The 22,084-nt window shown below is 34.0% G+C and overlaps 2 long non-coding RNA genes across 10 annotated transcripts in view; one reads left to right on the forward strand and one right to left on the reverse strand.

The window, feature by feature from the left end:
• Positions 1-22,084, forward strand: part of LOC140641541 (uncharacterized) — a 218,957-nt gene that overhangs the window by 106,754 nt on the left and 90,119 nt on the right. The gene's annotated exons all lie outside the window — the stretch shown is intronic.
• LOC140640946 (uncharacterized) lies at positions 5,910-21,554 on the reverse strand. Its single transcript, XR_012037543.1, has 3 exons — positions 21,522-21,554; positions 9,352-9,398; positions 5,910-6,039 (listed from the first exon to the last, which is right to left on the reverse strand). It is a non-coding gene; the product is annotated as an uncharacterized lncRNA (long non-coding RNA).

Here is a 22,084-nt window from a genome sequence, read left to right on the forward strand (position 1 = left end):
GCATAGTTCTTTCTGGTATCTTTCCAGTGACTATTTTGTTTTCAATACTGGGATCAAAGTTGATGTTTTTATTTGTTAATTTAGATCATTGGGGCTGACTTTTGCTAATTTTGGTCTGTCATAGCAGTAAATGACAGTATAATCTCCACAAGAAACCACATCTTTTCCCTCCTAGCATTTGTCTGGGACTAAAAGCTTTTAAGATGGGTCACATGATCTCTGGCAGTAATCTTGTTCTCTAGTGATAATAAACAGATAAATTCATTCACTTTCCTAAAGGAAGGGTGTTCATGTGAAAAGTCAGTGATCATCATCCCATAAATACCTTAAAGGAAATAGAACTTCAAACACTGAGTGACGTATATGGAATTCAAGAAATGAAACATGAACATAGAGGAACAAAAAAAGAGAGAGGGAGGCAAAAAGAGAGAGAGGGAAGCAAACCATAAAATTGATTCTTAACTATAGAGGACATCTGAGGGTTGCTGGAGGGGAGGTGGGCAGTGTTGGGGATTAAGGAGGGTACTTGTAATGAACACTGGGTGTTATATGTTAAGTGGTAAATCACTTAATTCTCCTGAAACAATTATACACTATATATTAACCAATTAGAATTTAAATAAACAATCTGAAATGAACTGACTAAATACCTTAAACAAAGAAATAAACAAAAAAAAAACAGTGAGTGAAATGAAAATTCTTAAATATATATATATGGAGGCACTTGGGTGGCTTAGTATGTTGAACATCCTACTCAGTTTGGGCTCAGGTTGTGATCTCAGGGTCCTGGGCTCCAGCCCCCAGTCATGGCTCCATGCTGAGTGAGGATTCTGCTTAGAATCCTCTCTTCTCCTTCTTTCTCTGCCCCTCCCCCACTTCACTTATTCAAGTGTACTCTCTTTCTCTCCAAAATAAATAAATATATAATCTATCTTTATGTATATATAAAGCTTATATATAGTGATATATAAATAATTTTTATAAATTATAAAGTTTTCTCCCCCATAATTGGAAATATGACATGAATATCCATTCTCACCTCTCCTTTATTGGAAGTTTTAGGGCAATTAGGTAAGAAAATGTTTTTATTTAAAGACATATGTAATAGAAAGGGAAGAAATAAAACTATACCTGTTCACAGACAACAGTATCTATGTAGAAAAGCCTAACGCATCTAAAAAACAAAAAATGACCAAAAGTACCAAAGCTCTTAGAGCTAAGTAATGAATTTAACAAATTTAGAGGATACAAGTGAACACACAATCAAATTTCTATATCATAGCAACAAACAACTGAAAGAAACAATTAAATACAATACCATTTAGAATAGTGCCAACAAAAATGAAATATTTGAGTACAAATTTAATGAAATTTCAGGATCTCTCTGCTAAAGACTATAAAATGCTGATAAAATATGGAAGACCTTGGGATGCCTGTGTAACTCAGAGATTAAGTGTCTGCCTTGGGCTCAGGTCATAATCCTAGAGTCCCGGGATCAAGTCCCACATCAGGTTCCCTGCATGGAGCCTGCTTCTCCCTCTGCTTATGTCTCTGCCTCTCTCTCTGTGTCTCTCATGAATAAATAAAATCTTTAAAAAATATATGGAAGACTTAAAGAAATGGAAAGATGTATTTTCTCAGATTAGAAGACTCAACATAAAAATATTAATTCTTCCTAAATTGATGTAAAATTTAATTCAGCTTCAATAAAAACCCAACAGAGATTTTGTAAATATAGACAAATGGATTCTAAACGTTATACGGAAGTACAAATAAGTGAGTATAAATAAAACGATAAAGTTGGAGGGCTCATACTCTACAGTTTTAGAAGTTAATAGAAAGTAATGATAGAGTTTTGGTAAGGGTGCAGATATATAGATCAGTAGAAAAGAATAGAGTCCAGAACTACATTCATATTCAAATATGTCCATATGATCTTTGACAGAGTTGCAGAAGAAATCCCATTGGAAACAATGGGAGATAATGTTGAAATAATTGGTCATCCATATGTAATATAAAAAGGAAAGGGAAAGAAAAAGAAAAAAGGAAAAACAGAATCTGAACTTAAACATTGTATTTTATACAAAATTCTATTCAAGGGCACCGGGGTGGCTCAGTAGTTGAGCGTCTGCCTTTAGCTAGGGTTGTGATCTCAGGGTCCTGGGATCAAATCTCACATCAGGCTCCCTGCAGAGGAGCCTCTACCCTCTGCAGAGGGAGGGGCAGGCTCCCCGCAGGGAGCCTGATGCAGGACTCTGTGTCTCTTATGAATAAATAGATTTTAAAAATCTTAAAAAAATCTATTTAAAATGGATCACAGTTATAAAAGTAAAACATAAAACTATAAAACATTTAAAAGCACATAGAGGAGAAAATCTGGTGTTAGAGCTTTTAGGTATGACCTCAAAAGTATAATCCATAAAAGGAAAAAACATTGGATATCATCAAAATTAAAAGATTTTGCTCCATTAAAGATACTATTAAGGGAATGAAAAGACAAGTTACAGACTGGGGAACATATATGCAAATAAAAAATTTAGCAAAAGCCTTTAATTTCAGAATACTGAAACCTCTATGTCTCAACAATAAGAAAACATAAAAATGGGTAAAAACTTGGACACTTCACAAGAGAGTATATAAGGATGTCAAATAAGTACATGAAAAGGTAGCATCATTAACCATTAGAAAAAAAGCAAATTAAAACCAAATTAGATGCCACTATAAACCTTCTAGAATAACTAAAATTAAAAAATGCAGTACTAACGGTTAGATGAGAATATGGAACAAGATGTAACTCTTCTCTTTGCTGGTGTGAAAGCAACATGCTTTCAGTTACACAGCAGTTTCTACCCCAGCCAAGTGACCCAGCAATCCCATTCCTGTGTACCCAAGCGAAATTAAAACTGTTGATCACACTAAAACTTAGATATGATATAGGTAGTAGTATTTGGTCTTACAGGAAGATTTGCTCGACAGCTCTATATAAAATTGCCTAATAGGAACTTTCCAAAAATGGAATTCACCTTCAGCAGGTGAATGGATAAACTTTTACATCCATACAATAGATAGAAAGAAAAAAACTATTGTTGCACATGCAACAATATAAATGGATCTCAAGGTCTTTTCTCAGAGTGACAAATGCCAATCTCAAAAGTTTGCATATTTAATGCTTCCATTCTAGAAAAGACAAAATTATAGTGATCATAAACAATTGAATGATGCTGAGAATAGTGATTGGAGGAGGGTGTGACTATAAAAGAATAACAGGAGGAAGTTTTCTGGGGTGATGGAACAGTTTTGGATCTTGACATCAGTGATAGAAAGATGAGTATCTCCATATATTAAAATGCATATATAATTATACAAAAAAGGAAGAGTCTATTTTATTGAATGATTTTAAAGAAGTACACATAGGATGCCTGTGTGGCTCTGTGGTTGAGTGTCTGCCTTCAGCTCAGAGCATGATCCCAGAATCCCAGTGTCTCTGCCTCTCTCTCTGTTTCTCATCAATCAATAAATAAAACCTTAAAAAATAAAAATAAAAAAAGAAGTACACACATACTTTCTTGTACACATATATAATTATGGTTTACACAAGATCTAAAATGATGCTGAGTCTAAGTAAAGGAGACATCATAAAACTTGCAAAGGTTATCTTCAGTTAAAACAGAGGGTTGTTAAATTTTTTTAAACGAAGTGCTTAACAATCATTAAGATATTATAGGATACTAAATAATTGATTTAAAGGAAAACATTTGCTCCAGAAATTCTCTCCGATTTCAAAAAAAGATTATGAAGAGATGACCACGATAAGTAAAAAGATAAAATGGTGGAGACAACTGTATGTAAACTGACAACAGTGCAGATGGAAGTGAAATATTAAATGAAATAATAAACTACAATTTTCTAAACTGAGAAAGATTAAACTTATCAGATCAAAATGACAAAAAAGAAGATGCATATCTAATCTTAGACCTGTGACACTTCTGAATTTCAAGAACAATAAATTTTACAGTATATTCGGTGTTGGAGGAGTGAGTAGCTAATGTAGAAGAAAAAAAATCTGTTGTTACTTTTTACTTGTGATTTTGTTATGTAACAATAAAATGTATTCCATTATTTTGCTTAGTCTGAATGTCTAATTGTATCATGTAAGTATAGTCCATCTTTCTGCTCCCTGTGATTGGTTCTGGAAGGAGGACCTAACCTGGGCCAGAATCCTTCAGAGCACAGTCCCTGGGAACAAAAACTGATTTAGACTTGTTAAACTCAGAACAGAATAAGCTCAAAAAAAAAAAAAAACAAAAAAACAAAAAAAAAGAATAAGCTCAATACTTTTGATTTGAAAATACCTGGTGCTGTGGTGATATGAAACTCAAAATTTCTATTGCCTTCTTGCCATTGTGGTGTTAATAAGCTTGAGGCTGGGGCAGCCCCGGTGGCGCAGCGGTTTAGCGCCGCCTGCAGCCCAGGGCGTGATCCTGGAGACCCTGGATCGAGTCACACGTCGGGCTCCCTGCATGGAGCCTGCTTCTCCCTCTGCCTGTGTCTCTGCCTCTCCCTCCCTCCCTCCCTCTCTCTCACTCTCTCTCTCTGTGTCTCTATGAAGAAATAAATAAAATCTTAAAAAAAAAAAAAGCTTGAGGCTGAAGGTGACACAGATGAAACAAAATCATGAAAGAGATACTTTGACATATCTAACCCAGAATTCACCTCTGAAGCAAGACTGCTCTTTGACTCTTCAGTTCCATAAGTCAATGAATTTCTTCTTGTGTTTAAGGCAATCCAGGCTGGATTTTCTCTTAAGTGGAATAAAATGCATCTTGCAGGATCAAACATCTTAATTTTCATATTTGTGTTTCCTTTATTCCTTACAGTTAAAAAGAAGTCAATAATTCAAATAATTTTTACCTGTTTAATAATTTTCATATCCATAATTAAGATTGCATTTGTTCAAGTAAACATGATTCTATATTCTGTAACAAAAGTTAATATTATTTCTTTATATTCAACTTTAATATGTCATAATCATTTCTACTACTTTACTCTGTGTAGCAAATATATGCTCTAAACCTACATTAGACCATTTTTTATTCCTTTATGATATTTTGAAAATGAATTGGGGAACCTTGGCTGAAAATATTCATGCAAATGTTGGTCTTACATATACATGGATTCAATTTCCAGATGATTTATTGACTATGTATATTGTATGTCATAAGAAAATGAACCACTAAATCTTTTGATATTTCCTCACCATACTGGAGGTCTAATGTGAATCCTTCAAAAGATTTATTTAATGTCTAAAAGTTTTCCTCATTTTAACTTTTTCCTTACTTTATGAACCTATGGTTAAAAATCTATATACCTTCTTATGAGAATTTGCAATAAACTACTCAGTAAGTTAAAAATTATACATGAGAAGACAACTTTATATTATTTATAACAAAGTATTGCTTAAGACCAGTTCATAAATCCATTGCAAATTGGTGTGTTCATTAGTGAACAGATAAGCAACACTTTTAAACATTAATAGTGATTTTTAAAATAAGAGTAATACAATAGAGAGTAGATAGAAAATAGAAAGCAAATGTAGATTATTAGTTGAGTGTCTTCACTGACTAAAGCATTCTGATCAGTTATATGATAATCAATTAAGAATAATTGTTCAGAAAACTGTCAGGATGCTGAAATCAAGAGTAATTTACATGATCAGATTACCTTAATAGGTATAAAAGTGAATGTGTATATGATGTTTTTTTCTAATAATTAAATTAAATTTTAACAAGCCATCTGGGTCTGTTATTTGACATCATAAACTACATGCATACTTCACTGTCTTCACACAATAGACCACAATCAGTCAGAAGTCAAATACCATGCAGGATAAAAACAGTAGATTCACCATAAATGGTTGGTATAATATTGTAAAAATCCTGGTTGCTTATAGACAAATGATAAAATCATATATTCTAGAGTTAGAAAAAAATATGTTTTTGTTTTAATCCAGTTCTCTTCTTTTGGTTGAAGATTTGTCATCTGTAAGTAAGTCATAAAAATATTATAAAAATGATTAGAAGAATTGACTTTGCTAATTTAATCTTTAGATTCATGTTCATAACTTATTCTCATTAATCACTGTTTATTAAATTGAAATAAATGAAATGCCCATATAGATATTAATGACATTTATTGTAGAATTAATTTAAATACATTATTTCTATAAATGTTCAGAGCCTTAAATAAAGGGGCATGTTTGAGGGTGCCTGGTAGCCAGTAGAGCATGTGACTCTTGATCTTGGGGTTGTAAGTTCAAGTCTCATGTTGGGTGTAGAGATTACCTAAAAATAAAATCTTTTTTTTTTAAGATTTTATTTATTTATTCATGAGAAACAGAGAGACAGAGAGACAGAGAGACAGAGAGAGAGAGAGAAAGAGAGGCAGTGACACAGGCAGAGGGAGAAGCAAGCTCCAGGCAGGGAGCCTGATGTGGGAGTCGATCCTGTCCCCAGGATCAGGCCCTGGGCTGAAGGCAGCACTAAACCACTGAGCCAGTGGGCTGCCCAAAAATAAAATCTTTAAAAATAAATAAATGAAGGGACATGTTTGTATTTCTAGAAAGAAGATTCAATAAAAATCTAAATTAAAATTTTATATTTTATAAATATAAATACATATAAAATATAAATATATGGTGATATATATTTTCTATAAATGATATTTGTAATTAAGCATAAAAATAATTTTATTGCCAGTATTCCTACCAATATAATTTATATTTTAGAGAATAAAGTTATTTTCTTTAGAGAATAACATATTTTTCTGATTAAAAATACATAGTATTGGGGATAATTTGGAAAACAAAGTGTAATAAAGAAAAATTAAAAATAAAGCCCATTTGTCCATTGACTGATGAATGGGTAAATAAATAAGATGAATGGCTAATAATATCAAAAATATAATGGAATATTGCTCAGCCATAAAAAATTAAATCCTGCCATTTGTAACAACCAGGATAGAGCAAGAGTATTATACTAAGGAAAATAAGTCAGAGAAAGACACAGAGTGTATGATTTCACTCACATGTGGAATATAAGAAACAAAACAAATGAGCAAAGGGAACAAAAAGAGGTAAACGAAGAAACAGACTCAACTATAAAGAACAAACTGATGGTTATGGGTGGGGGGAATGGGGGAAATAGGTGATGGGGGTTAAGGAATGCCCTTGTCCTGATGAGTACTTTGTGGTGTATAGAAGTGCTGAATCACTATACCATACACTTGAAACTAATATTACACTGCATGTTAGCAACTGGAATTTAAATAAAAACTTTTAAAAAATCACTGCTTCAACTAGCTACAGAAAATATCAGTTCAGATTTTAGTTGGTATTCTTAGAGTTTTTAAAAGTAGATTAATTTCTGAATTGATAGTACACCTTGTATGCTTAAAAATATAACCATCTGCCAAAAGAGTGGGTCCATTTCAAAACTATTTGACTTACATTAGAGTGGTTGAAATGACATTGGTGCAAACTTAGGGAAAACAGGAGCCATTTCTTTTAAAACTTTGAGTTAGAAGAATGATTATTTAAGAGGATATTTTATGTGTACATGTATGTTTCTGTATGTGTACATAACTTGGGGGATATACATTTCTATTTTAATTGTTCAATGGTACTAATGACTAAATTCACAAATATCAAAATCCATATGGCTGGACCATTTCCTTTGTGTTAGAGCCCAGACACTTGCATCTTAACTAGTCAGTTTCTGTGCTTTGCCAGCAAACTTGGAAGTTAACAAGATGGGTCCAAAGTAAACCATTTGGTTGATTGGCGGTACTAATGAGAGATTGAGAGTTCGTTTTATGCAATTGTGCATATTTGCAAATGTAGAACTACTCAAAGAGTTCAGCTTTCTGGGAGGAAATCTTTTGGAATAACGCAGTTGTTGATTTTGTGTATGGTAGGGTATTATTATTATTGCTGTAGCTATTTTTCATACTGCTTTTACAAAGTTAGTCTCTTAGAAATTTCATTTGACTAGTTGGAAGTGAAGAAGGAGGATTTTTCTGAAGAGTATTTTTCTTAAATAATAACCTAAAAACAGCAGTTAACCATTGCCGCAACAGGCTTGCAGAAACTATAAGGAATAGGAAGATGGGAGAATGGAGGGGGTTCAATGCAGTCTTTTGGGATTAAAGTAATGAATATTAATGCCAAATAATACATGTGGGACAGTAAAGGAAGCCAAGGATACAGCATAAAACTATAGAAAATGAATAGATGAGAGAAAATAGATAGTAAATTGCAACCATAAGAGACATGATTACAGGAAGGAAGGAATATCAAATAAGACTTGTTCAAAGCTGCTTTTCTCAGCAAGTTTCTCATTTAAAGGGTGAGAATGAGTTCGGTTTTCCACAGTCCATATCATACTAAAAACTTGAGGACTGTTTAATTCTAAGTATTGTTAAATATTATTGAAAAGTTATCATTTTAGGTTTTGAAGAAAAAGAAATTAACAGGCTCCAGGTGCATCCTTAAGAAATTGGTCAGTCTCAACTGATTCTAACTGCCCACTAGAGTCACTTGAGGGGATTTGAAATTCTAGTGCCTAAGCCATACTCCAGTCTATTTAAATAAGAACCTTCAGGTTATTATGTGGGCCCAGGCTTCAGTATTTTTTTAAGTTCTCCACAAGAAACCAACGTGCAATTACATTTGCAAATCAAGGTACTAAAGTGATATTTCTCAAAGTGTGGTTCTCAGGCTTGTTACATCAGAGTCACCCCAGAACTTAATAAATACATTCCTGAACGGAAATCTAAATGTCTTGAATTAGAATAACGGGTGGTGAGGAGCTGGAATCTGTATTTTTAAAAACAGATACTTTTAGTTCTAGGTATATTAATTTGGGCAAATGACTGAAATGAACTGGGTAAATTGGATAAACTTAATCTTCTTAAAGAAATATTTTTTTCTGAAGAAGATATTACAAAGATTTGTAATTATTATGATAAAATATCCCGTTTAAGTAGAACTATCTTTCTTAGAAATGTAAGTAACATGTATTTACATTATTAAGTTTCACGAAATCCCTCTACAGGGTGGTTTCAAGCACCAATTAGGCTCAGAGAAATAACTATTCTGAACAAAATTACAGAGTTAGATTGGAGTAATGGATAATGGAACCAAGATCTGAATTTGTTTCTCTTTAAAGATGAATCTTGTGCATTATCACATTAAGTGATTCTCCCTAGTTTCTCTCTCTGGTCACCATATCCTAACATCTTCTTTATTTCTTTCTCATTATCTATCTTTACTGTTATTTGGTGCAAACCACTCACCTTTGTCAGCAGTCCAGGGTCTCCCTTTCAGTCTTAAGTCTTGCTGTCTGTAACAATATCATCACCCATTTTATCTCTGGTAGCCACATGAGTGAGTTCAGAGTCAAGGCTAGAGAGGGACAGAGCTACAAAAGATCTCAGATATCCTATTTTCCCAACAATTAATTTTGCAGCCACTGAATTTACAGAAATTCAATTTCAATGACCTTATTTACTACTTCACTTACAATTGTGGTTAAAACTTAGGCCTCCTCATTATTTAAAATTCATTGTTTATTGTCTTTCCCATTCCCAAAACACACAATCAAGTCTTTTAATGTATAATCATACTTTTATGTTACTCTTTTATTACAAAAACAGCTAAAATAATAGGACAGGAAACAATATTGAGTGATACCCAGGGTTTTTCTTTTTCCTTTTTTTTTTTTTTTAAATTTCCATTCTTAAAATCTTTCTCATTTCTTCGAACTTAAGCAGTATTTTTATTGTGCCTTCTTATTCAGCAATCACCTTCCATTCTACTCATCCACAACTCTGATTCTGGCTTCTGTTGACTTTGTAAACTGCTTAAACTTCATGATTATTTATCCAGCATTTTTTCAACAAGCACTACTTTCTTTACTCCTTGACTTGCCACCATTCTTTTCTTTCATTAGCAGCCACTAGTATATGTAAACCCAACTGCCAGATTTCCTCAGTCCTGCATGAAAGCTCTCAGGCATGTCTGGAGTCAAATAACCTAACCTGATGAAATCTTTTCTCAGCTGGGTTGCTCCCAGACCTTCATTTTTGTTAATAATGTAACATCATTCTCCTTTGAAGTCAGTCTTACTATATAATTACCATATTCCTCCATTCTCTTTTCAAATTCCATCAATTCTTTCATTTCCAGGAAGTTTTCTAGATGATTCTAACCAATCCTAAACTACTTCTCTCCTTGTACTGTACTTTTTAAAAAATAATCTGGAGCCACTTCTTTTTTTTTTATTCTTTTGTATTCTTATCTCTTTAGTAGGGTGTAAATTCTCTCAAAGTAATGATCATTTCTCTTCATCCATAGTACTTCCACATACAAATCCATTTACTTTCATAGATGATATTTCAGAAAAAAATTGTTAAATGAATGACTGGGTTAAAGCTAGGGGCCGAGAACTCCAATGGTGCTAAAAAGACACCTGATCTTCACATTGACATTTGATTTACACATTCTGACATAATTGCCACGATTGACTAGCCAACATCCAACTCATTGCAAGCCAGTTAGAGAAAAACATTTGTATGGACACAAATTCCTAAATGGCAGTCTGAGGAGCTTCATGGGTCCTCTCCTCAAAATAACCATACTGGTGAAAATTATTACAATAGCAATTTAAAGTCTCTGAAAATTGTCTAAAGTCATATAGTAAATAAAAAAGACATTTATTCAAGGAAATTAAACAAATATTAAGAGCAATGAGAATCTATGGCTCTTGGAGCTAGGACCCACCTCCTAAGCACCTCCCATTCTCTCCTGCCTAACTCAGCATGATGGAAACTCACCTTGGTGTATGCAGCCAAGAACACAGGGTTCCCTCTATTCCCAATTCTAAGTTGAGGGCTATGGTATCTCCCTAAGAAAGGCAGACTTCTGACACTTCTTATATTTCCACAGTTCCATACTAGAGAGGCTCTCTTCCAGAGAGAAGCTGCTGAGAGATCTGAGGCTCTCTTCTTTTGCTTAGCTTTTACTTTTAGGGTGAAAGTTCTGTACCAGGGGTCACAAGTCAAAAACACTAAGGCCCCAGTCATCCACTCCCAAGCTCATTTGTAGGGAGGAGTTTCCAGTCTAAGAGTCTCATGCAATACTGTCTAAGCTAGCTGGGTGCCTAGGAGTTTCCAATCTAGAGAATCAAGTGGAGGGGACAGAAGGCTACTGCTCCCACCCAGTACCATGCTGATAGAGAAGAGAAGCAGACCACTCTTCCTGTCTCTAGTTCAAGAATGGTAGTAGTGACTTTAACAGAAGGCTGGAGACAGCTTTAAGAACAGAGCTATGAAGCTTTTCCCAATGGAACTGACATTATTTGGAACAGAGCGTGAGGAAGTTCAAGTTTAAGGGCTTCTTTGAAGAAAATGGAGATTTTGGTAGTAAGGAGTTAAGAAGACAGTTTCTCCTTGAGAGCAATAAGCTAACCTTTAGTTGAGTTAGAAGTTTACCAGAGGAAAACCAGAGGTAAATAAGGCTAGGAAGAACCCTCCTGCCATGAGAACAAACCTCTAAGAGTGGCCTCAAACAAATTCAATAAAGACACAAATTTAATAAGGTCCTTTGAGCAAGGACCATGGAGCAATTTATGCCCCAGTGTATTGTCAAAAATAATAGAGTAATCAACTAGCAGTCAGTGGAGGCTAAGAGGTAGGTAGCAAACCAGACAAATCAGAAAAGGGTTAAAGGCAATAGTCAAAGAGACACTAAAACCAGTGTCATCATGAGGTGAATGTGCACATCTCTAAGAAATTGGAATGTTTCTAGAGTTCTTTTTTTTTTTAATGTTTATTTATTTATGATAGTCACAGAGAGAGAAAGAGAGAGAGGCAGAGACACAGGCAGAGGGAGAAGCAGGCTCCATGCACCGGAAGCCCGATGTGGGATTCGATCCCTGGTCTCCAGGATCGCGCCCTGGGCCAAAGGCAGGCGCCAAACCCCTGCGCCACCCAGGGATCCCTGTTTCTAGAGTTCTTAAAAATGATTTTGACAGTTTTTGCCAGCTTGTTCACTGATTTATTAGAGGGACAGAGTTTTGGAACTTCATACTCCACCATTTTCCTGTCAGAGCCTATCAGTCAATTGATTTTTGACAAGGATGTCAAGACAGTTCAATGGGCAAAAGAATAGTCTTTTCAAAAACTGATACTTTAAAAATCATATACAAATAATAAACTATAAATTTTTTAGAGGAAAATATAGGAATAAATCTTAATGACCTTGGGTTAGGCAAAGATTTCTTAGAGATGACATCAAAAGTATAAGCAATCAAATAAATAAAATTGGTAAACTGAATATCAAAATTAAAAATCTTTCTGCTTCAAAGGGTATAGTAAAGAAAGTAAAAAGATGGGGCACCTGGGTGGCTTAATGGTTGAGTGCCTGCCTTTGGGTCAGGTTGTGATCCTGGGTTCCTGGGATCAAGTCCCATTTCAGGCTCCTCATAGGGCGCTTGCTTCTCCGTCTTCCTGTGTTTCTGCCTCTCTCTCTGTGTGTCTCTCATGAATAAATACATAAAATCTTAAAAAAAAAAAGGAAAACACAACCCACAGAATGCAGAAAGGATTTGCAAATTATATTTCTGATAAAGCATTTGTATCCAAAATGTATTGACGGCACTTCTTTTTTTAACAATAACCCAGTTATATAATGGACAGGTATTCTGAATAGATGTTTCTCCCCAGAAGATGTACAAATGTCCAGTAAGTCCATGAAAAAAAAGGATCAATATCATTAGTTACCAGAAAAATACAAACCCAAACCACAATGAGATACAACTTCACACAAAATAGTTATAGTAAAAAGGGTAATAACAAGTGTTGGCAAGAATATGAAGAAGTTGGAACCCTCATACATTTCTGATGGGCATGTGAAATGATGTAAACCCTTTGGGAAACAGTCCAGTTGTGCCTCAAAAAATGAAACACTGAGTTGCTTACGACACAGCAATCCCATGCCTAGGTATATATCCAAAAGAAATGAAAATGTACATCCACACAAAAACTCACACATGAATGTTCATTGAAGCATTACTCATGGTAACCAAAACAAATGCCCTCAGCACATCTGTAAGAGTTTTGAAAAAAATATTATCACTGACATCTTGGATTTCATGGACCTAAAAGGAGCAAATGAAATCTTTATTTCTCTTAAATCTTTATTTCTCTTTTTCTTATCTACATCTCTCATTCTCTCTCATTCTTTCTTCCTCAAAGTTCATTAAGAACTCCAAATATGTAGTTATTGAAGAATTATTGGAATTATTATTAAAGTGAAGTGATATAAGGAACTCTTATAAGGCAATCTATAAATAAAGACATGTTGGTAAATTCTTTATAGAGCAGTGCTGAGAAAACACAATGTATATCAGAGTAGGACGACACAGGCCGCTGCATGCTTCCTCTAAGATCTGTTAAGGTAGTAGTAGTAGTTGTTGTTTTTAAGCATGAAAGAAGCAATATGGATTCACCGTGAGAGAATATAATATATAGTGTTAGATGCATGAGGCAAGTCATAATATATGGCATTTTGCCAAGAATTTTTTGAAGGATCCTAAAGAAAGTGGCATGATTAGAATAGAATTGCTAAACTGGGGGTCCTAATGATAAATTTAACAGATTTTGAAAGGACATTTGAAGAGATTTGTTAAATATTGGATTTAAAAATATCAAAAGTACCAGGATTGATTTGATAGGCTTTGTATATGTATGTTTGGGAAATAATGCATATTTCTAGTGAGAAATAACATTGTGATTTTCAATTTATTGGGAATTTGTAAAAATCCTATCATGTTAAGAAGTGTTTGTATTTAGCAGCAGTTTTTACTCTATGGAGAAGCAGCTTATGTGTGCTAGAGGGAGAATAAAGCTGGTGACATTAGCAAGTCTTTCAGACAGATATTTTTTGCCTCAACATCTGGTGGATAATAAAAATGATCCTGGTTTACAGTTCTTTACTACTGTATGTTTTTTAAATGTAAGATGAAAAAAGCCAATGTTAGGCAGTTGATGTAGGGAGAGTGTGTAACCATATCCACTGGAATTTCAATAAAAGAGTATGAGTTGGGATCCCTGGGTGGCTCAGCGGTTTAGCACCTGCCTTTGGCCCAGGGTGCGATCCTGGAGTCCCGGGATCGAGTCCCATGTCGGGCTTCCGACATGGAGCCTGTTTCTCCCTCCTCCTGTGTCTCTGCCTCTCTCTCTCTCTTTCTCTATGTCTATCATAAGTAAATAAATAAATAAATAAATAAATAAATAAATAAATCTTTAAAAAAAGAGTATGAGTTGACATTGAAAGCATTCAACAATCAACATATGCATTTAGTCATGCTCTATTGACAAGATTTGATTTTAATGAGCAGATTTTTAGGTTTCTAGTCTGATTTACTTCTCCTACTGCTTAGTAGGTTTAGTGACCCTGGAATGATGGCTAGTTTTCTGTTTGCAGTAGAAACAGCCATAAGCTCTTAAGGCTTCAATGCAACTGCCTGTATAGCCTCTATGGCCCAGCTGCATTAGTTTACTGTGCATTTGTGCTCTTGCTGTAGAAATAGTCAGGTCCAGTCATTCTAATTGAATAGGCCAAGGGATAGTATGATGTCTCTAATCATAGAGATATTTGACCATGATCTAACCATTAAAAAAAAATTCAGACTAGTTGCTTCCCTGTAGAGCAGCATCTTCTATATGTCCAGTTTTGTATTCACATTTTTATTTAGAATGTTTGGAGGAAGAAATGTACCACTTTCCCCTGGTTTTGCTACTGCTCTCCCTCACTCCTGGTATTCTGATCCTACTCATAGTACTACTAATTGCCACTGCTGTAGTAATACTGTTTGATGTGGCACTGATGAATCCTGTCTCTGTTCCACCTTGGCCACAGAATCCTTAATGGTGCACCATCTACTTTACTGAGAGCCACAGCTCTTTCTGCTTCTGAAGAAAAGGAAGATGTTTCTTCCAACACTTTCTGTCATTCTAGACATTCTTACCTCTAAGTGAGTATACACTTTTAAGCAGCTTTCTCATCAGTCTCCCAAATTATATTCTTTTTAGTGGCTCCTTTTTTTTTTTTTTGAGAAAATTGCTCCTAGTTTCTCAGGACTTAAAATGGGAAGAGTTGGATTTAGTGGGAACTTGTAACAGGGATTGCTTTTTATAACAATATCAACCTTGAAATAGGTTTACTCTTCTTTGTGTCAGAGTACACTTCCTCTTTTCTAAGTGGCACCTTTTTCAACAGTTGAATTATGTTTTGAAATAGTGTTTTACTCACTAACTAAAGTTAAGAACTTTATTCTCACTTTCCAAGAAGTATGATATCCTCTACACTACCTCCTAAGGGATCAAGGTATCCTCATACAGTCTTCTGTTTTTTTATATCCCAAATGTTTATTTGGCATGCACTTTATGCCAGCCACTCTAGCAGACACACTCAAAACCACAGTCTGTGCTGCTTTGTGTGTGTGTGTGTGTGAGTGTGTGAATCAAATGATGCTGTTTTTATTCTTATTATATTATGCTTTTTAATCCTATTTTCTCTTTTCACTTGAGTGTAGTTGACACATACATTAGTTTCAGGTGTACAACTTAGTGATTTGATGAGTTTATATATTATGCTATGTGCACCGCCAAGTATAGTTACCATCTGACCCATTACATCACTATTGCAATATCATTCTGCTTTTATTCCTCTGACTTACTCATTCCCTAACTGGAGGCCTGTAGTTCCCTCGGCCCCTCAACCCATTATACTCAAGTCCCTACACCCCTTCCCTCTGGCAACCATTAACTTGTTCTGTGCATATATAGTTCTGATTCTGCTTTTGGTTTATTCATTTTTTAAGATTTCATTTATGAGTGGAATGATACAGTATTTGTGTTTGTCTTTCTTGGTCTGATTTATTTCACTTAACACAATATCCTCTAGGTACCTCCATGTTGTCTCAAATGGCACATTCTAATTTTTTATTGTTGTGTAATATTCCATTGTATCTATGCCAAATCTTCTTTATCCATTCACCTATTGATGGACACAGGTTGCTTCCATGTCTTGGCTATTATAAATAATGCTACAGTAAACATAGGGGTTTGAGTTTTCTCTGGGTAAATACCCAATAGTGGAATTATTAGATCATGTGGTGTTTCTATTTTTAAGTTTTTTAGGAAACTCCATATTTTTTTCCACAATGGCTATATCAATTTATATTTCCATGAACATTGCACAGAGTTCCCTTTTTTCCACATCCACTTGTTCTTTCTTATGTTTTTGATTTTAGCCATTCTGATAGATGTGAGACGATATCTCATTGTGGTTTTGATGTGCATTTCCCTGATGATGAGTGATGGTGAGCATTATTTCATGCATCTGTTGACTATTTGCATATTTTCTCTAGACAAATATCTACTGAGATCCTCTGCCCATTTTTTAGTCATGCAGTTTATTTTTTGGTGAGTCATTTAAGTTCTTCATATATTTTGGATGTTAACCCCTTACTGGATACATCATTTGCAAATATGTTCTCCTTTTCAGTAGGCTGCGTTTTTGTTTTCTCGATTTTCCTTTGATGTGCAAAGGCTTTTTATTTTGATACAGTGCCAATAGTTTATTTTTGATTTTGTTTCTCTTACCTGTGGAGATATAGCTGGAAAAAATGCTGCTGTGGCTGATATCAGAGAAATTATTGCCTCTTTTTTTTCTAGGATTTTTATAGTATTAGGTCTCATATTTAGGCCTTTAATCCATTTTGAGCTTATTTTTGTGTATGTTGAAAAAGTGGTCCAGTTTCATTCTTTTTCATGTAGCTGTGCAGGTCTAGCAACACCATTTATTGGAAAGATACTCTTTTCCCCATTTTATATTCTTGTTTCCTTTGTCATAAATTGACTATATAGATGTGGACTTATTTCTGGGACTGACTTCTCTTTCTATTCTGTTCCATTGATCTCTGTATCTGTTTTTGTGCCAGTACCATACTGTTTTGATTATTATAGCTTTGTAGTATATCTTGTTATTTGGGATAGTGATACCTCCAGTTTTGTTCCTTCTCAGGATTGTTTTGGTGATTTGGGGTCCTCTGAATTCCATACACACAATCTATGGTTTTTTCTAGATCCTTATGGGGAATTTTGGCAAATTCCTTAGGCAGTTATTTAAATCAGACCCAATGTACTCTTTTTATTATAACTTTTAATTTTTATTTATTTATTTGTTTTTATTGAAGTTTGATTTGCCAACATATAGTATAACACCCAGTGCTCATCCCGTCAAGTGCCTTCCTCAGTGCCTGTCACCCAGTTACCTCAACGCCCTGCCCACCTCACCTTCCACAACCCTTTGTTTCCCAGAGTTAGGAGTCTCTCATGGTTTGTCTTCCTCTTTAATTTTTCACACTCAGTTCCCCTCCTTTTCCTTATAATCCCTTTCACTGATTATAGAGAAATGGGAAGAATGTTAGAGGGAGTAATGTGGAGATAGTTTTGGTGACAAATAAGGATATCATCTATAGAAGAAGAAGCCCCAAGCACGTTTGTAGGAGAGATCAATGTTGGTATAAAGTACATTTTTTTGTTATCTCAAAAATTTAATATCCTTCCTAAATTTATGAGAATTGCTACTTGAGGCTGTCAGGAAGAATTGTTGAGGACTTGAAAATGGGCAAAGGAGACAATAAGACATTATTGAATTCCTTGAAGGACTTTCTGTTGTCCAGTCTATTTTAAATTATTTGGGTGTTAGAAGGTGGGGTGTGGAAAACTGATCACACTGCACATAACTCCTGCCCATAGAAATTCAAAATGACTTTTGTCCAAGACAGAATGTTAATCCCTGCAAGTCAAATTCTCCTTTGAACCCGTCTTAACAGCTTATTAGTTCTCTTATTAAGGAGTTAAAAAATTTGACATGGTTTACTTTATATTTGTACAAGTCATGATTTTCCTTCTTCCAAAATCATAATTCACAAGGGCTGTGAATGAATTTTGATTCTCTTATTTTTTGAGTCTTTTGACTGATTTTAAACCATCATACTTCATACAAAAAGACTGTGATTACATTCATAGCAATGGACAACTATTTGAAAACTTAAAAGAAAAAATCTCTGGAAGTTTTTAATTTAAGAGTCTATTTTGTCGAGACACCTGGGTGGCTCAGTGGTTGAGTATCTGCCTTTGATTTAGCATGTGATCCTGGGGTCCTGGGATCAAATCTGGACTCAGATTTGATCTTCTCCCTCTGCCTATTTCTACCTCTCTCTGTGTCTTTCATGAATAAATAAATAAAATCTTTATAAAAAACCTCAAAAAATAAAAATAAAAATCTATTTTGTCCTTGAAACATTAAATGTTAGCTTGTTGTAAAACTTCCTCTAAATAGCAAAAGTACATACATCTAAAGGAGATTTTAAGTTAAGTCTGCAAACTTACTTAAAATTTTCAAAACATTTTTCTAGAATGATGGCTTTTCCATGCTGCACAACTGGTCATTTTTCAGAATGGTCTTTGAAAACATTAATAAATATTTTGATTTAATGAAATGTGATCAGTAAAGTGTTATTGTCCACTCTAATTAACTTACATGATGGTTATATTTAATGTCATTTTTTATTACAAAAGACACATCTTCATAACTTATAAAATACTAAAATCTTGAAAGAAGAGAATGAAAATTTCTCAACCAGAGATAGTAAACAAAGTAACCATTTTTAAAACATTGATTTTTTTTGGCTTCCATTGGATACACACACACACACACACACACACACACATACAGGTGTGTGTGTATATATACATACATATATATATATATAAAACTTACAGGTGTATATATATATATATATATAACTTATCTGACTTCATTTAGCTGTTTGCATATTTTTCTATATGCAATTAAAAATTTGAAAATATTTTTATGATAGCATAATGTTCTAAATGTTAGATTTAATTATTCTTCCTTTGTTAAATATTTTGAATATTTTCAGAACCTTAAATTATGCCGTGATGAACATCTTAGCCTAATGATCATCGATGATTTTTCAGGATATATACTTGGACCTCCAAAGCAGAATTACCTTTTCAAAAACTGCTTATGTTTTTAAGGCTCTTTATATATATTTTCAAATTGTTTGAAGAGGGTGCACCAATTTACAATCCTAGCACAGAGTAGATGTCTCACAAGCAAAAGTCAGATTTTTAGGAATAAGTAGTGTTTTCTGCATACATGTAAACCCACATACATGCATCACATAAATATTTATCTTGGTGATCAGTAAGTTACTATTTAGAATAGAATTCTAATAAATATTCTTAAATTGCTTATATTATATAGGTTCTCTGACACTGTAGTATTTTTTAATATCTGGAAAAAATTGGAAGCAATGGAACAAATTGGCTAAAGCTAGGCTAGTATAAAACCAAATTTAGGAAATGGATATAACTGACACCACCTTTAAATAATTCTTAGTATCTTCTTAACTCATCTTAGGTAAACATTTCTAAGTTCTGGATAAAGCCTTGCCTTTCCTGTAAATGTCGCTTAATACATAAAAGGTTCTTGGACTTGGTCAGATTTAGGATGAAATATGCTATATATAATTCCTAAAGTGCTGGCTGTTTCATATCTACATGCCTAAATCATTTTATTATCCGCTTAATAGCAGAACAAATTAGTCATCCTCTCTGATTCTGGTGCACATTATGCTGAGACATGCCCACCCTAATATGCTTTCTGATAAAGTAAATGCTCACCCTGTCAGAGCACAAATCTTATTTGGGCTTCAGGAAAGTCAAGGGAGAGAGAGCTGAGTCTGCAGTAGGATTGCTTACTCCAGGAGAACTGAGATTTATTAGCCGACTTCATTAAATATATGGAAGACCCCAGCACTCAAGGTTAGAAAATTAGGATGCAAACATGAAACCTCTGTATGAAATGAAACAGGTAGCAAAAACAAGAAAGATGGATTTTTGCACTTTACACGAGTAAAGAAGGTGGGCTTATATTAAAGTAAATGCTCCAGCTTAGCTAAGTGAAATGGTATGCTTTTCAGTTACTTGCTTGGCTTAGTAATCTGTGACTGTAATATAAGTAACAACACTAATTAAATCTGAGAGATGTATGGTTGTTAATATGAAACGAAGTCTCAACCCCAATTGCATATTGCTATATTTGTATAACAATTTTTAAAAATTGCTTAGAGTATGTAGTTTAACAAGTAAAATTTAACATCTACAATGTTTCTTTGAAAAAGGACTAATCTACATAATGGTAGATAAATTTTAACTTGGAATAAAAAGATGCATGCTACATTTTATTGTAATGTTACTGAAATGGACATATTTAGAAATTGTGTTTTGATATTTTCCAAAGAGGCTTTCATTCAAGAAGTTAAATAATAGTAGGTAGGGGGTTAAAATGATGTTTATGTTTTCTTTTTTATTTCTCAGTTCTACTCCTTCATATTATTTATGGCCATGAGTCAATTTTTCATAATTGACTGTTTTTTGAAAAAAAAAAAAAACCTACCTATATTCAATCACCTAAAAATGCTCTCATTATCTGCCCCCTTCTTAGTCTCCTAATACTGTGGTTTGGGCATGTAAGAATAATTGTGTTGTAGCTGTAATATTAATTTGCTTTTGACTTGGAAAAATGTCTGGAATGGAGTTCAAAAACAGGGAACTAGAATCTAGAGAGAAAATATTAGCATTATAGGCTTTAATAGATGAAGTTCTAAAATAGGAAAAGTAAAGTAACTTTTCTGAGAAAGTATGGTATCACCAAATTGTTAACTCTGAATCTATATTCTTTCCAATATATATTTATATATTTTTCAAGTCAAGAAAACAGATGGGGAGATAGAGTTTATATTAGTGAATAGTTAGTAGAGAAGAGGTAAAAAAACAGATACCAAGTGATAGGACTGAAGAGAAAAAAAAATTCCACTGGGAGTAGGCATTGAGATATGAATTTATAGACACAGCTAAATTCATGTAAAATAGCAACTGATTGACTATATTCTTTACATCTCCCTTATATAGAGCTTGCTTTCTGTTACCTCTTCCTGATTCCTATCAGTTGTAATCTTAGAAGGGATACTGTCCTAGCTTCACATTCCTTTTTTAAGTAATACAAGATAATCATGTCATTGAAGCTATTATACATTTCTCATTAAATATGTAATTTAATTGGTGACTTAGATGATGTCAGTCATCATACTATATGCTTTACAAATACCATGTTTTAAAAAAACAAATACCATGTTTAATCCTTAGAATGAGTTCCCCTTTCAAGATAGATATTATTATCTCTATTTTTCAGTTGAGGAAACTGAAGCTCGGAGAGATTATGTGGCTTATGTCAAAGTCTCACACATTAAACCAGTAGCAATAAGATGTAAAAATACCCTCTCATTTCAAAAATGATCATTTACCTTGAATTGGTGTGTTTTATCAGGACTTAGTTGACATAGTCAATATGGTTAGCTATAGATTACTAAGTGTCTAATCCCCTGTGTTGTAATTTTTCCATGATGCAATAATGTGCATAAGATACTCTGCCCATCCCTGGCAATCTCATCTAGCTGTCACCTCAACTTTTACTCAGTTATTAACTTTCTGAGATCTTTTAACTCCACAAATTCCTTACACTGATATAATCTATTTTGAACATTATTAGGCTTGTGACTAAAAAAAGCAAGATGGAAGTTCAATGATTTTTTTTTTGATACATCAGCATATGTGTGGTTACAAAATAGCTGAGCCAAAATGTTAGTCATAAAATGTGGCATAAAGGCATCCCTGTCAAAATTCAGTGTTCACCTTAAATGTTGTTCAATAACTGGCTCTCCCTGATTATTTTAGTCATGACTTCAAGGTTGCCTTAGCCAATTGTCTTTTGTGGACTAAGCCTCCAGAATTGTCCGCATCAAGAATCAGTTGTTCTCACCACACAGACTTAGTCTTTGGCCAAGTGATTTCATTTTGGCTTTTGATG

The sequence above is a fragment of the Canis lupus genome, chromosome 10, assembly GCF_048164855.1.
Source record: "Canis lupus baileyi chromosome 10, mCanLup2.hap1, whole genome shotgun sequence".
Lineage (NCBI taxonomy): Eukaryota > Metazoa > Chordata > Mammalia > Carnivora > Canidae > Canis > Canis lupus.